This window comes from Vanellus vanellus (genome assembly GCF_965231255.1).
Source record: "Vanellus vanellus genome assembly, chromosome: 7".
Taxonomy (NCBI): Eukaryota; Metazoa; Chordata; class Aves; order Charadriiformes; family Charadriidae; genus Vanellus; species Vanellus vanellus.
The window spans coordinates 21,099,070-21,113,179 of record NC_138912.1 but is presented as its reverse complement, the minus strand read 5'-3'; the positions used below and the strand labels follow the sequence as shown (position 1 = coordinate 21,113,179).

General features: G+C 44.7%; 1 protein-coding gene across 2 annotated transcripts in view; it reads right to left on the bottom strand.

Moving 5' to 3' along the window:
- Positions 1 to 14,110, bottom strand: part of ARHGAP22 (Rho GTPase activating protein 22) — a gene marked incomplete at both ends in the record, with an annotated part of 150,560 nt that overhangs the window by 20,007 nt on the left and 116,443 nt on the right. The gene's annotated exons all lie outside the window — the stretch shown is intronic.

The following is a 14,110-nucleotide window of genomic DNA, read 5'->3' as shown; positions in this document are numbered from 1 at the left end:
TCTTAAGTCAGATCTACTGTAGATATATATCACCAAGTATGAAGCACTGTCTCTCTCTTTGGGGAAACTGGAGTTCCTGGTCAATACCAGCTGCTGAATGCTGCTATTGGCACCAGAGCTTTTCAACAACACAGAAGGGGCTCAGGCTGCAAGTCCCAGAGGCCTTAGTTCAATCCCTGCCACTAACAGACTGCTCCACCTAAAAGGGCAGCTGCTGAGTTGTGTTCTGAAAGCCTAATTCTAGCACTCTACAAGGTGTGCTGGAGTCAGGGAGGATAGCATGCATGTTAACCATATTTTGGTCATAAGAATTCAGTAAGTGAGAGACTCCCAGAATCTACTCAATTTCAGATGAGACCAGACCATAGCAGATAGGAAATTCTACTCAAAGATTTTTCAAAGCAACAGGAAGCTTTCCACTGATATCAAGGAGCTTTCAGCACTCAGTTAATCCTGCAGGTCTGAAAATAAAAAAAAAAAAAAGCACCATGCGATATTGTGCGATATTGGGGGTACACTGCATTCGCAACCAACAGCCAGAAGCAGTGTTTAACGGAGCATGCATGTGCTTATACCAGACCAGGGAAACTGGTAGTTTCTTAAGGCTCTACATACCTTCCTGCTACTAACCACATATTCCATTTTTATTTTAGTGCTATATTCATGAGAGGCTGATAGGTCCTGACAGGAAGTTTCCTAACCACCATTCACTGTCCTTCATGGGAGACATCATGTCAAACCATACCTGCTTTGTATATTCAGTCCAACCCTGCTGAATCCTCAGTGAAACAAACCTTTCACTATCAGTTTCAACTCCCCAAATGAAATACACAAGAAGGATCCTAGAGTCCAATTTCCTTTCCCTGCCAGTTCATTATATATCAGAAGACAGAAACCTTCCGTACACCCCAGCCTACACAACCGCATCACAGTATCAGAGCTGGAGGGCCATGAAGAGTCTCCAAGGAAATTCCCTCTTTATCCTGGCAGGAGGGCATGCCCTGGAGCATGGGAGTGACTTATCTTTATCACTGTAAATATTGGTTTTCTTGCAGAGTTAAGGTTTTACTAGTTCTCATTTCTAATCTATTTGAATTTTCACTGAGATGGGTGTCTCTGAAGTCAAGTTCTAGGACAGGGAATCTCTTCCTGCTTTTGCACAGTTTGCTTTGTAATCTCATCGTGTAATCCCTGCTGTCATGATGGGGCACAGCAAAACTGCTTGGTATGTGGGGCTCAGCATTGTCCAAGGGTTTCCAGGGCACTTACAGAAGCTGGGCAGCCATGAAAGAACCACCTTTTCAGCCCAGCTTCTCAGATAACTTCCGAATCCAGATCACAGCTGAAAAAGCAAAGTATCCATGGCCTGTTCATCTCTCAGCCTCCCTGCTGATCCTGCTCATGGGGGAGTAACTCTCAACACTGCATATCACAATAAATACACACAGGAATGATCCAGGTAACAAGAGTTGCAAGCTACAGCGGAGGCCCCTCAGCTGTGAAAAGCTGAGCAGGAACACATGTCCTGTCTAACCTCCCTCACGCTATTCTGCTAGTGATCATTTCTCTCTCTTCCTCTGACCTGAACTTTTGACCCTGGGCCACAAGCCAAGGCAAACCAAGGTCCTTCAGCATTAGGTACAGGAAGCACGGGTCAGACCCCAAGCTGTGCACCTTGGAGACAAAAAACTCCATATCCTACCGTCAATCTCTGAAATGGTCTTCCTCCCACCAGACCCATCTATTTCCTTAAAATGATACATGGTATTCATTCTTCTAGATGCAAGACATAATAAGTTTAGGGAGGTCAGGTGGTGGTAGATGTCACGGCAATTACAGGATAGTAGCCCTGTTTTCTCAAATCTCTACTTGTTGAATCACAGCCCTGTTTCCTAAAGGGCCTATCTAGAGAAGGCTCTGGGAAAGACGTAAATGCCCTACGTTCCCCAAGGATAGAGCACAGAGATAATGTCTTTCCAGAAGCTCATGCTCTGGTGTTCTAGACTTAACTCCGAGTAAGGACAAAGACACACACATATACAAGTATACACAGAACAGCTGCATGCATAATCTCCATTTGCAGTGTGAAGCTTTGCCTACCTTTCCCTAGCCTTGGCTGCTCCGTGGTCAGCAACATACTCTAATGCATTTCAGGCAACAGTCCTTGCCTTCCCAGTCAACTTGGATCACAACAGCAGCAGCTTTCTATAGGTACGGTCAACCCAGTGACTTCTAGGTAACAAGTTGACTGCAGCCAAAGACCACTGACACAGAGGTTAAGGAATGTGACACTAAGATAACAGAGATAGAAGGGTGACCTGCTTTGAGATTCAGAAGGAGCAGCATATGGACCTTTCACCAGCACAGTATTAACATTACTATTGGTGTCTGCTGCAGAATTAGATGCTGGGGACTCTGTCTTTCCCCCTTCTCAGGCATGGAGGTTGGTAACACCTTTTTCTCCTGGAGGGAAACAGTGATCTTTAGAGGAAACAAAGGCACTGTAATATTCTTCTACTGCAATACTGCTCACATCCCTTCACACCATTTCAAATGGGTAACAAGAATAAACAGCCATGAAACCAAGACTGATATGACTGAAAATGAAGCTGATCTGCCTGTCATATGATGAGTGAAAGGAGCTGGCACAAGTGTGGGTTTCTTCTTGTGAGATAGTGTGTGCCGAAGGACTGCGCAGGTGAGATCACACAGACCTCACAGGTCATTTTTTGTGGAGGGGAAGACCCTGAAACTATTGCTAGGGTGAAAGACTTTTCCCAGCCCAGCTCTCTTGGCTGCCTCCCACCTTGGTTTGGCAGCCCCACTCCAGCCCAACTCCAATTGCGGATCTTTGTTTTCTCTTTCCCTCAACCCTGAATCCTAATTTTCCAGGGAAACGCTAGAAAAGGTCACAAAGCATCACACAGACCAAATTACACTGCAACTCTATGCTTTTTCTTTTCCTCTGTCCTAACCCTAATTGGTTTTGCTGGGCCATAGACAAGGACCCCCCCCCCAGCCACTACTCAGAAGAAAGATCGCTCCTGGGCCAAGCCTTTTGCCAATAAGAGCATTAGGGTCAGGGTTTAGAGAGAGAAAGCACAGAGCTGCAGTTACAGTGGGGCTAGAAAGTTGGCCTGGGAGAAATTGTTCATCTGTGCTGTGGCTGCAGAGCTTGTCCATGGCTTCGAAAAGGAAATTAGTGTTGAGGATCAGAGAAGGAGCAAGCTAAGAGCTATCTTTGGAGTGTGGCTGGAAAGGGACTGTCAAAGGCAAGTTGGAGCTGCTGACATTTCTGGACTTGCAGAAGTCTTCCATCTGGGCATCTGCTGGGGCTCCTTGATGAAGTCTACCCTCAGGAAAATTATTGCTAGGGTTCTCACAGCTACACTGGCAAGAGACATATCAGATACACCTACTTCAGTCTCCCAGGGCTAAATTGGGCAGACTGAGAAGGCAGTGTCCTGCTAGCTCTGTAAAGCTCATCTCGCTTCGGCTAGGTCTCAGAAGGGCTTGTACTGAAACTACCAGGATATGACAGCATTGCTGGGCTGGACAGGGACTGCCCTGCCTTGCAAGGAAAAGCTAATGTGGAGCCAGTCACACACAGCCTCATCCGCCGGCTCCTCAAGGCACAGGCCTGTTTTTAATCACTGGGGCCTGCAGCTCAGACTGAACTTGGCAGCGCTTCACTCCATTTGATGATCCTGCTGGAAGACATTAAAGTCTTTCTCTTCATTCAGAAGAAGGGGAGCCAGTGCCTTCCAGTCACACTCCCAGACAGAGCTAGGCTGGAAATAAAGCCAAAAGCTACTAGCAACCCAAGGGTTAACTTTCCTTGTCATACCCTTATCTATAGCTAGGCCCTTTTGTTTGGTTTCAAAGGAGAAAAAAAAATCAGCATGCCTGGGACCACATCCTTAATCTCAGAAAGAGATTCAAGAGATACTAAAAAAATGGGCTAGCAGAGCTACAGAATTTCTTTCCTCTACTCCAACAAGCTGCCTCTGTTCTTTAAAGATTTAGGTAGCTCTTTGTGGAAAACGCGAGCCAGGAATGATGTACTGACTAAGACACAGACAGGCTCTCTGTCCTGGCCTGAATAGCTCACCCACCAGCTCCAGGCATACAAAGCCTATACATTCAGCTGTGCTGTCCAGACATGCAGTGGGCAGGAAAATATATGCTCCCTGCTTCGTTTTTCCTCATCAGAGCTCTGATTTCAACCAAAATAAACTAAAGACAGAGATAATAAAGTCAGTTCTTGAGTACATTTTCTTTACGGGGAGGACTGAGGACTCCATATGTGCTTAAAGTGGGAAAAGTCCAGACACACCTACATCAGCTGTACGTACAGCTTAGTACACACACGTTAAAAGATGTGTGGGAAGATAATCAGGCACACACCTGGATGCTGCTATACAGCAGTACATACACCCGCGCATGCATGCGGTGCCTCACAGACAGGCAGTTTATGGATATAAAGATTGTGTACGTGCTCACCTGCACAGGTAAGCATCTGCTTTTACCTTCCCACATTCATGCTTAGGCTCCCATTTATCTGTCCCTCTCACACATGAAAGCACTGAGAAAAAATCACGGGCAGACATTCAGAAATGCATATGCTTCCACAGAACAAAACACACACAAACCTATAACTCTTGTTTCCCCTCCCCTGGCCCACCCAAGCACACTCTATGTGAGTTACTGCAGCAGCAACTGAAAAAGGAGCTCCTCGGTAGGAGCTGTACATGCCTAAGAAAAGATAGTCCCTAACAACTAAACAGTCCAGCCAGAGGAAGCTTGCAAGAATGGGGGAAAGGAAGCAACAGACAATTAGGAACCAAGAGAAACTGACAAAGTTAACTTGCCCAAGACCACACAAATGGGTCTGTGGTAGAACTTAGTGTCTTCTGACCCCATTCCGCACAAAAAGCAGCCTCCACACACTAGGAGCCGATTGCTCTCATCCACACACATCCATTTAAATACTCTACATAAAAGCAAACAGAAACACACCTTCCCATAACTATCTTTAAGTGCTAGCTTGGGATCTGGTAGTATTTTTGGCCACAGACTGGGTCCTTCCCACTCTTCCCCCCTCTGTAAAGCCAGCTCCTTTTTTAGATTCTGAGCTTCTGTCTGAGGCTGAGCTCAAATATCTGCTTTTTCCTCTAGGAAAAGAAAACCATACCAAATGTAAACTCTGGAAAAACATCTCATACCTCTCGTTCTTGTGCAGCACTCTGCTACATGACAAGCGCTGAGCTTGAAGCAGAAACCAGGCAGTGTGAGACAGCAGGAGCGGCAGAGAAAGAAAGTCCTGACTTCAGGCATCAGACACATTCTGAGTCCCAGCACTGGCAGCTTTCCATTCACCCAGCGCTACAGAGCGGAGAGCAGCCGATCTGCCCTGGGAGATAATCTCGGCAGCACATCTGGTCTTAGCTCCGCAACTCAGCATTAATTATGACTTGTGCAGAAAGCATTTGAAATATCCAATGAGATGCAGAGCTCCCCGGCTCCCTCCGCACAGGAAAGGAGAGAGGAGAAAGACAGGCAGGTAGGGTCTTGCCCACCCTCGAAGCTGCCGCCAATGTAAACAGCAGCTAAGTATGGGTCACAAGTTTTAACAAAGGCATCCCCCATCGGCTCTGTAATATATTCATGCTCTAATTGCTTGTCAGATCTATTCTAGATAGCTGGAAAAGCTGAGCAACAGTTGCTGTCTGCACGCCGTGCTCTGGATCCCTTCCTGATAGAGGCAATGTTAGCTGTGCTGCAGGCAACCTGGGCTGGCCTCTGATCTGCTTGCAAAGCAAGCACCAGAAGCAGAAACCTCGTTTTGGAGGGAAACATCCCCCCACCTCAGCCTTAGCATGCTCCGAGAGTATCTCCACACCTCTGGGACGTGTTGGAAAGTTTTACGCAGCTTAGGAAAAGCTACAGTCTTTGACTGGTGCGGCTTTTTTGTGCTAACAGCCTCTCCTTTAGCCCTTCACAGAGAAGTTGCCTGATGATGAATGCTCGGCTGAGTAACTGGGTAGGGGAAGGAACTACAAGCTCCTTTACATGTGAACCAACCCCCAGGACCTACTTGCAGGAAAACATTCCCCCCCTTTGCTCCTGCTCTCAGGGTAAGAAGCCTGTAGTTAAGAAAAATGCTTATCACACAATGCCCTGTGCAGTTACAGAGAGGTCAGCCCTCCATCCCATTTACAAAATGCACTCATGTGACTGCAGATCTGCAGCAGTCACTACCCAAAACCTTTGCACCAAGCTTCTGGGGAATTCTATCAAGTTTAGCAAATTTCATCTCCCTCTGCAGGAAAAAAGTTATCCCTGTCTGCAGATGCTCATCTGCTTCTGTTATTAAAATATCATGTCTGTGGTCACTGTATAGTCCTTATCTGAACTTAGTGGCCCACCGCTTTCTTAGCTACACTGTGGCTCAGTATGAACACACATGCCAAAGAAGATACTGACCCAGTAGCCAAGTTCCGAGATCCCATTCGCTGAGGCAGTGTTGTCCCACAATTCAGGAAACTAGAGATCAAACTCTGTCTCTACATTCTCTGTTTTGATCAAAAGCTCCTGAAGAAATCACTATCTATCACTACAGGTGAAGGCTGTACCAGGATCAAAAGCTCCAGTTCTTGAATGGCAAGATAGTAAGGTATACCTTGAGTAGCAAGGTATTGCACAACTAGACACCAGAAGCCCAAACAACACACTAGACAGTATTTAAAGCCCACTAAAGAACATTTGGAAAGTGATGGAGATTCTTAAACAAAAGGTACATATGAGATCCTGGGTATTCTTCACCCTTTTATTATCCTCTCTTCTCTTGTGGTGAACACAGCAGGCTGCAGGTTAGGGAGAGCCTGCCCACTGTGCTAACTGGTGAACAGGACCACTCCTCTTCTGAATGGCTGAGACACTGTCAGGATTTTTGGCACTGCTCCCTGGAAGAATGCCTCAAAATGTGTCATGTCTGCTAATAACATTATGGAGCCTGGAACTCAATATTTGGGATGGGAGTCCAGGAGAGAGCAAACACAGACCTCTATTCTTCCATTCACTTCTCCATTTCTGTTTTCCATCTCTCAAAACACAAGAACAAGGAGGTATCCAATGAAATAGAAAGTCCTATTGTAAACATGGCTATTGTTATGCCCAAAGTATAATTAACCTGTGAAATTCACAGCCCTTCTGTGGCTAAGGACATAACACAACTCAAAGCATGATTAGACTTCAGCACAGCTTATAAAACCGTGAGTTGTATAAGAGATGACAAAGACGATGTAAACTCTTCTCCAAAAAAAGAGCAAACACAGCTCTGTGGTAAGAGAAAAAAGCAGGAGGAGTGCATTCTTGCTCACATGAGCATCACAACTAAAGCATAAAATGGCAGCTGCTTCAGTGTTGTTCTCTGCACATGGTAACTCTGCAGCTACAGGTGTCCTGTGAGAAGAATGAAACATTGTGTTGCATATCTACATGCTCCCTGGTTATCACCCATCTCCTTATATAAAACAATTCTCAATCCCTTTAAAAGCATCATGTTAAAAATCCTGACTTAGACCACAGAATATGATGAGACTGGAATAAAAATCACTATATGTATATATACATATATTTAATTTGCTCTCTGTGTTTTGAATTTCCAGGTAACACTTGGATCCTGCTCTGTTAACCACATTTCTCAAAAATGAAATCCAAGATTCACACATAATCAATGGATTGCAGGGGCTGCAGACTCCAGAAGTATACTTGATACTGCAAGAACAGCAATGAAATCCAGACAACTGGCCACACTGCACATAAACTACCATCAAAATTTTCACTTGGAGATCTCCCCATACACAGAAGGGGAAATGGAGACTGAACTCCCTCTTTCCCTGTTGGTGTGAACTTGTTTAGCTGTAGAGAAGTTTACCACTGGGCGGCTCTTATTTTCCTAAAAAACAACTTAGGTTTCTAAAACTGTTCACCGAGTAAATCTCACGTGATCTTGCTGCTGGGGACATGGAGACATTTTCTTTCCTGGTGTCATTGTATGGAGAGTGTCCTAGCAATTCTCTCATGAGCTAGCACCACCAGTTATTCTGCTGCAGGTACCAGAACAGGGAGAAAGCATCCTGCCTGTACATGTCACTACAAGCCTTGAGACTGGCTGGGAAGTTCACTACAGCTCACACAACCTCTGAAAATCCAGGCATATTTCAGGCTTGGCATCTAACTCAGGTCAAATTCAGTCTTGAATCTGGTTGCAACAGACAGGAATGGTGAACCTGCATGAACTCAGAAAATATTCCTTCTCATCTCTGATTGTGAGCAAACTTGTTGGCTTGCATGGCTCCAGCACGTGCCCATGAGGTGCGGGTATTTTTAGACACTGGCTTACACAGAGTATTAGCTAATATACAGGATACTCAAGCGGACCTGTCTGAGGGAGCTCAGATCTAGGAAACTGTTTCGTCTATTTGTACTGAAAGGGCCTAGTATACAAGTTAGAATCAGAGCTGAAGTTCCCTAATTTTCAAGTAAGTTGAGCCTTGTAGAGACTTATGTTTTAGCCCAGGCAAACATGGGCACTTTAACATCTCCCTGTATCTGTTGAAAGCTCTCCATGAAACGGCTACAGGTGATCAGTCACAGGGCTGAACCCAACAGGAAAGACTTCAACAGTACAGAAAATGTACAGAAAGTTTCCCCTTTGGTTTCATCCCTCTCCAAGCACTTCGGACAGATCCTTCTCTGAACAAAATTACATCCCCACACCCCTCCCCTGCTCTGGGCTGGGGTCTCAACCTTTACTGGTAAAATGAAATCTTTTGAGAATAAACAGGCTTCTGCCAGATAAACCAGTTCACCCTGGGTTAAGAGGTTAGCAAATAGCTATGTTCATTCTTCTATGACAGTAGAGTCTACCTAACCTGTGTGAGGTGTCTCCCCATCTCTCTAAAATATGTCAGGAAAAGAACTGACTAAGCAGCACTGTAAATTACCCTACTGTGGACTCTGACCAGTTTATGCTCTAAATTGAGATTGTAACTGTTTGCTTACAGAGAAATGATGATGAACAGACCTAAACATCAACTTAACCACAGCATTCTGAATCCAGAGCCAGACCCCTGCGTTTATTGGTCTATTTCTCTGTAAACAAAGAAGCATTTAGAGAACAAAACATCAAGAGCAACAAAAAATGCCTTTTAGCAAGCAGTGATCTGGACAAACATGCCCTGGAAAACTTCTTTCTGTAAAAGATGTTCTTATGTTGTGGGGAGAACTTTCTATTTACTGACTCTTGCACATGCCTATCTACATTTAGTAGGTAGCTTCCACAGACTTGACTGAAGCTAGGTCTGTAGAAAGCATCTGACCGGCAGATCTTCTCTTTCAAGTGTGCTGCATGTTGATGCCCTGCACAGAAAAGTTTTACAAAAATTCTGGGTGTTAATAAGTAAAAAATAGTTATGACATTGTTGCCACCAGCCTTTCATCACTAGAGAAGGATGAGCATTCCAGCTGTGGGTTTAAATGCAAGTATCACGGAGTCTGAAACCTGTTGCTGATCATCTTCTCCAGTACAGAATGAAACGAGCCACCTAGAACCTGGCAAGGCCTGTGATCTAGATTCACAAACAAAATTTAGAAGACCAGCCCCTTTTATCCAACAAGCTTATGTCCTCAAGCCTTCCCACATCCCAAGCCTGACAGGCTGACAACGTAAGCACAATCAGTCACTGAGAAGCAGACAGGATCATCATTGAACACATGGGTGCTTATCCAAATCAAACTTCTTCATAAATACCTCTGTCAATATGTAACCTGCAATTGTAAAAATCACTACCAGGTAAATTGTATATGGTTTCACTTTGTTGCTTCCTCAAACTCAATCAGTGATGAAAATCTGTTAGCTAATTCCCACACATTTACTTTTATCTTCCACTATCCAGCTAAAATCCTCAGTCAATACAAAGCGTAACTTATACCTTCACCACTGAAGCATAAGGTCATGGCCCAAGTTCTAGCAACAGCTGAACCTGACTGGCTGTGCTTGGAGAGGGGGTAGCATTTAGCTCCAATTTGTAAAATGGATAAAACATTTCAGTAAATCTGCTAACTTTTCAGGAACACTGCTAGAGGAGGTCAAGGGCTGAATGTTCCCTTCCCTAACCTGCAACTCAGAAGGTAGGAAGAGGAAACTGCAAGACAGGCTATGTGATGATGGAGAAGAAAAAAGGAGCAACTGCAGGCTGTAGAACAGTAACCTTTAGAAAGGAAATACGAAAAGAGAGACAGTGCGTTTCTTTGTTCTCAGCTCCTAAATGGTTAAAATTAGAACTTGCAAGGAGCAGGCCACAATTCCCCTTCAGTAAGTACATACCCTCATAACATTTATCAAAGGACTAATACAGAGAAATTAAAATACTTGCCTGCAAGCTGAGAAACACCACAGGAACATGTTTGTCCCATTAATCATACACTGCCAGGACGTGCAGTGAGAACCATCAGTGTTTTAAAGACAGTCAGCTTTCAAACATGAAGCATGAATCTAATGATTACAGGGATGGTCTCACTAAAAAAAACACAGTGTAGGAGGTGGTACTAGGCAGTAGTCACCAACAACATAACAAATGCACAGCTACTATCACCTCTTCACGGCACTTACTAGATGAAGAGAAGAGGAAAATAATCTGTTATCGGAGTAAATACAAGCCCTATTGTATTGTAACCAAAGCTGGATTGCTCTTAGCAATGAAGGTAATGATTCCCTTCAGAAATTTTTCTTTGATAGCACAGGTGGACTTATCTTCTATGAACCCATCTAATTTTATTTTGAATCCATTTATTATTTTTGTTTCCACAATGCCTTGTGACAATGAGTTTCAGAACTTAATTGTGTACTGCCCGAAACACTTTTTTCTTCTTGGTTCAAACCTCAGGACTGAGCACTGTACAAGTCCTCCTTTGTAATTTTATCCATCAGACCTTCCTTCAATCTTCTCTTTCCCAACACCTTTTTCAAAGGTCTTAAATTGGATAGATTTTACATCTTAATTGCTTATACAACCTGTGGAGTACAAGACCAATTCAGGGTAAAGCTTGTATTAAAAATTCTACCCTGAGCTGGATAAACCTTTCCCAGCACAAATTTCATCCAATAGCAACATTCCCATGTGGCGTTTCCTTTTACCAAATCAGCAATTCCCAAACAAAAGACATTTCATCAAGCAAATTCCCTGAAAAGCTTTAGCCTGCTCACCTGCAAATGTAACAGAAGTCATTTCTATTTGCAGGTTTTCCTCTGTCTGTTATCTGGTTGAGCAGAGGCACTGAGAAGGATTCTTGCTCAGCCGCCTGTCATTCCCCAGCTCTGGATGCCTGCTTTTTGGTGCCCACAACTGCCCACGCTAACAGACAAAGAACTACAAATTCATTCACCTGATGCCAAACTGCATCATCCTACAGGAGCCACTAGAACAGAAATGCAGTGTGGAAATCATGCTGCTGCCTGATGTTTTTGAAACCAGTAGCGGGGGACTTGCCCCTCTAACTGCACAAGCACCGACACAGCGCTCCAAGAATACCAATTTTTGCTCTGGGATTACCAGGCTACTGCATGGTCTCCACTCAGAGCCCAGATAAGCTTGGGCACTCGTACTGAATGTCACTTAAAGCCTTTAGCCAGCAGTTTTACAAGTGAATTATACACAAGGAGTGAACTGAAGAGATGTGAAAGTTACAAATTTTGCATGGAAAAAGAGAATCTGTTTGACTTCTAAAGGTAAGATCTTAAAATCATTAAGGAACGCCTTTTGCCCTTGACATGCTATAGCTTTGCTTTTAGTTTTACACCCTTCCATCAAATATTTATACACACCGATAAGATCCACTCTGAACCTTCTCTTCTCCAGGCTAAACAATCCCAGCCTTCTCAGCTTCTCTTAGTATTTCACTTACCGCAATCCTTTAATCATCTCAGGGGCCTTTCACTGGACTCACTCCAGTAAGCTCACATCCTTGTTGTCCTGGGGAGCCCAGAACTGGACAGAGCACTCCAGATACGGTCTTAACCAGTGCTGAGGGGAAGGCACACCTCCCTCAACCTGATAGCAATGCTCATCCTAATGCAGCCGAGGAGTTTGTTGGCATTCTTTGCCAAAAGGGTGCACTGAACCAAAAGGGTTCAGCTTGTCCAACAGCATCCCAGATGTTTCTCTGCAAAGCTGCTTTCCAGCCGGTCAGCCCCCAGCATGTACTGTTACCTAAGTTTATTCCTCCCCAGGTGCAGGACTTCACATTACTCTGTTGAACTTTACAGGGTTCCTGTCCACTCATTTCTCCAGCCTGTTGAGGCCCCTCTGAATGATGGCACAACCATCTGGTGCACCAACCATTCTTCCCAATATCATCTGCAAGCTTGTTGAGGGTGTACTCTGTCCCATTATCCAGGTCATTAATGAAGCTGTTAAAGTATTGGCCCCACTATCAGCCCCAGGGGTGTACCACTAACGACTGGCCTTCAGATCATCGCTGTCCTTTGAGTGCAGCAGTTCAGGCAGTTCTCAATACACCTCACTATGTAGAGCGTGCTTTATGAATTTGTAAATGAGGATATGACAGGAGGCAGTGTTGAAAGCCTTGCTAAAATCAAGACAAACAATAATCGCTGCTGTTCCCCCTCATCCACCGTTTCCTGCATGTTCAGACAGTTTCTCTATATTCTCCTTAGGTCACCTGTTCCTGCTTCCACTTCTTCTATGCTTCCTTTTTAGGTTTGAGTTTTGTCAGGAGCTCTTTATTCATCCATGCAGGCTTCCTACCACCTCTGCTTGGCTTCCTGCACATGGAGGAAGACTGCTCTTGAGCTTGGAGGAAGTAATCCTTGAAAATCAACGAGCTATCCTGGACCCCTTTCCTCTCCAAGACCATATGCCATGGGATTCTTCCAAGCATATCCATGAGAAGGCCAAAATCTGCTCTCCTGAGGTCCAGGGCTGTGATCCTTCTATTTGCCTTGCTGAACAATGCCTTCAGAGTGGCTCTTTTACAGATAAACATTGCGACCTCAGGCAAGTTACTTGATTGCCCAATACCTCAGATTCCTCTTGTACAAAAAATGAGGACAATAGCCCTTCCCTACTTCAGGGCTGTGTCATGATGGTAAAATATGTTGATCATAATGCAGTAATAGAAGTCCCAGCTATACCTGACAGAGGTAAGTTAGAAAAAAATAACTTAATCAGATCTCAAAAACAGATCTTAAAACTTTCTCTGTTGTATGCAGTTTTGGCAGCAAGATCCACTCCCAACTTACTTTAGTTCTACTCGTGCCTCAGTTTCCATATCCACAAGTGTACCCTCTGTTTGTGATACCTTTGCCTGGGCTAAGGGTAACCTGCACCTCCTCACAGATGATTCGTGCATCCCCTAGTCCTGGGCAGATATCTGAACTCATAATCCCCATCATCCTTCTCTTCCCCTTCCCTTGGTTGGGCCCATCTCCCAGCAGGAGACAACACTGAAGAGCAAACACTGATAAGCTGCATCAGGCGCCAGCTGTCTCGGTGTAGAGATAATGGCACCTATCAGGCACAACAAACACCTAGCACCACTCCCCACACACCTGTGGGAGCCTGCACAAGGGAAGCCCACCCCACCACCTAGTGAGGGGGCTCCTCTCGGCCCAGCCAGGAATCCCACTTGAGACCATCACTCGAGCAAGACAGGCAGCAGAAACCTCCTCTGTCTTCACACTGGGCGGATAATAGAAGCCACCTCCCTCTTCTTCATTACTGTGGTATCTTAGCTTAAATTCACCGATACGATTTTATGCTCATGATGCTCTTACTGGAAGATCACCATCTTATAGGTGGGGGAATTAAACCCCAGACTCCCAAGACTTAACATTATATTCTAGCTCCTAAGCAGTCTGGCATCCTGGTGGACATGCATCTCTAATACCAATATCTGATCCTTCAATACAGTCATGTTTTGCTATCATGCACATGTTATCTGAAAGACATTTACTCATCTAAAACAGGATCCCTAACTAGGCCTATGTAGGGCTATTCTTCCATTACCCACAGTGACGTGGAGC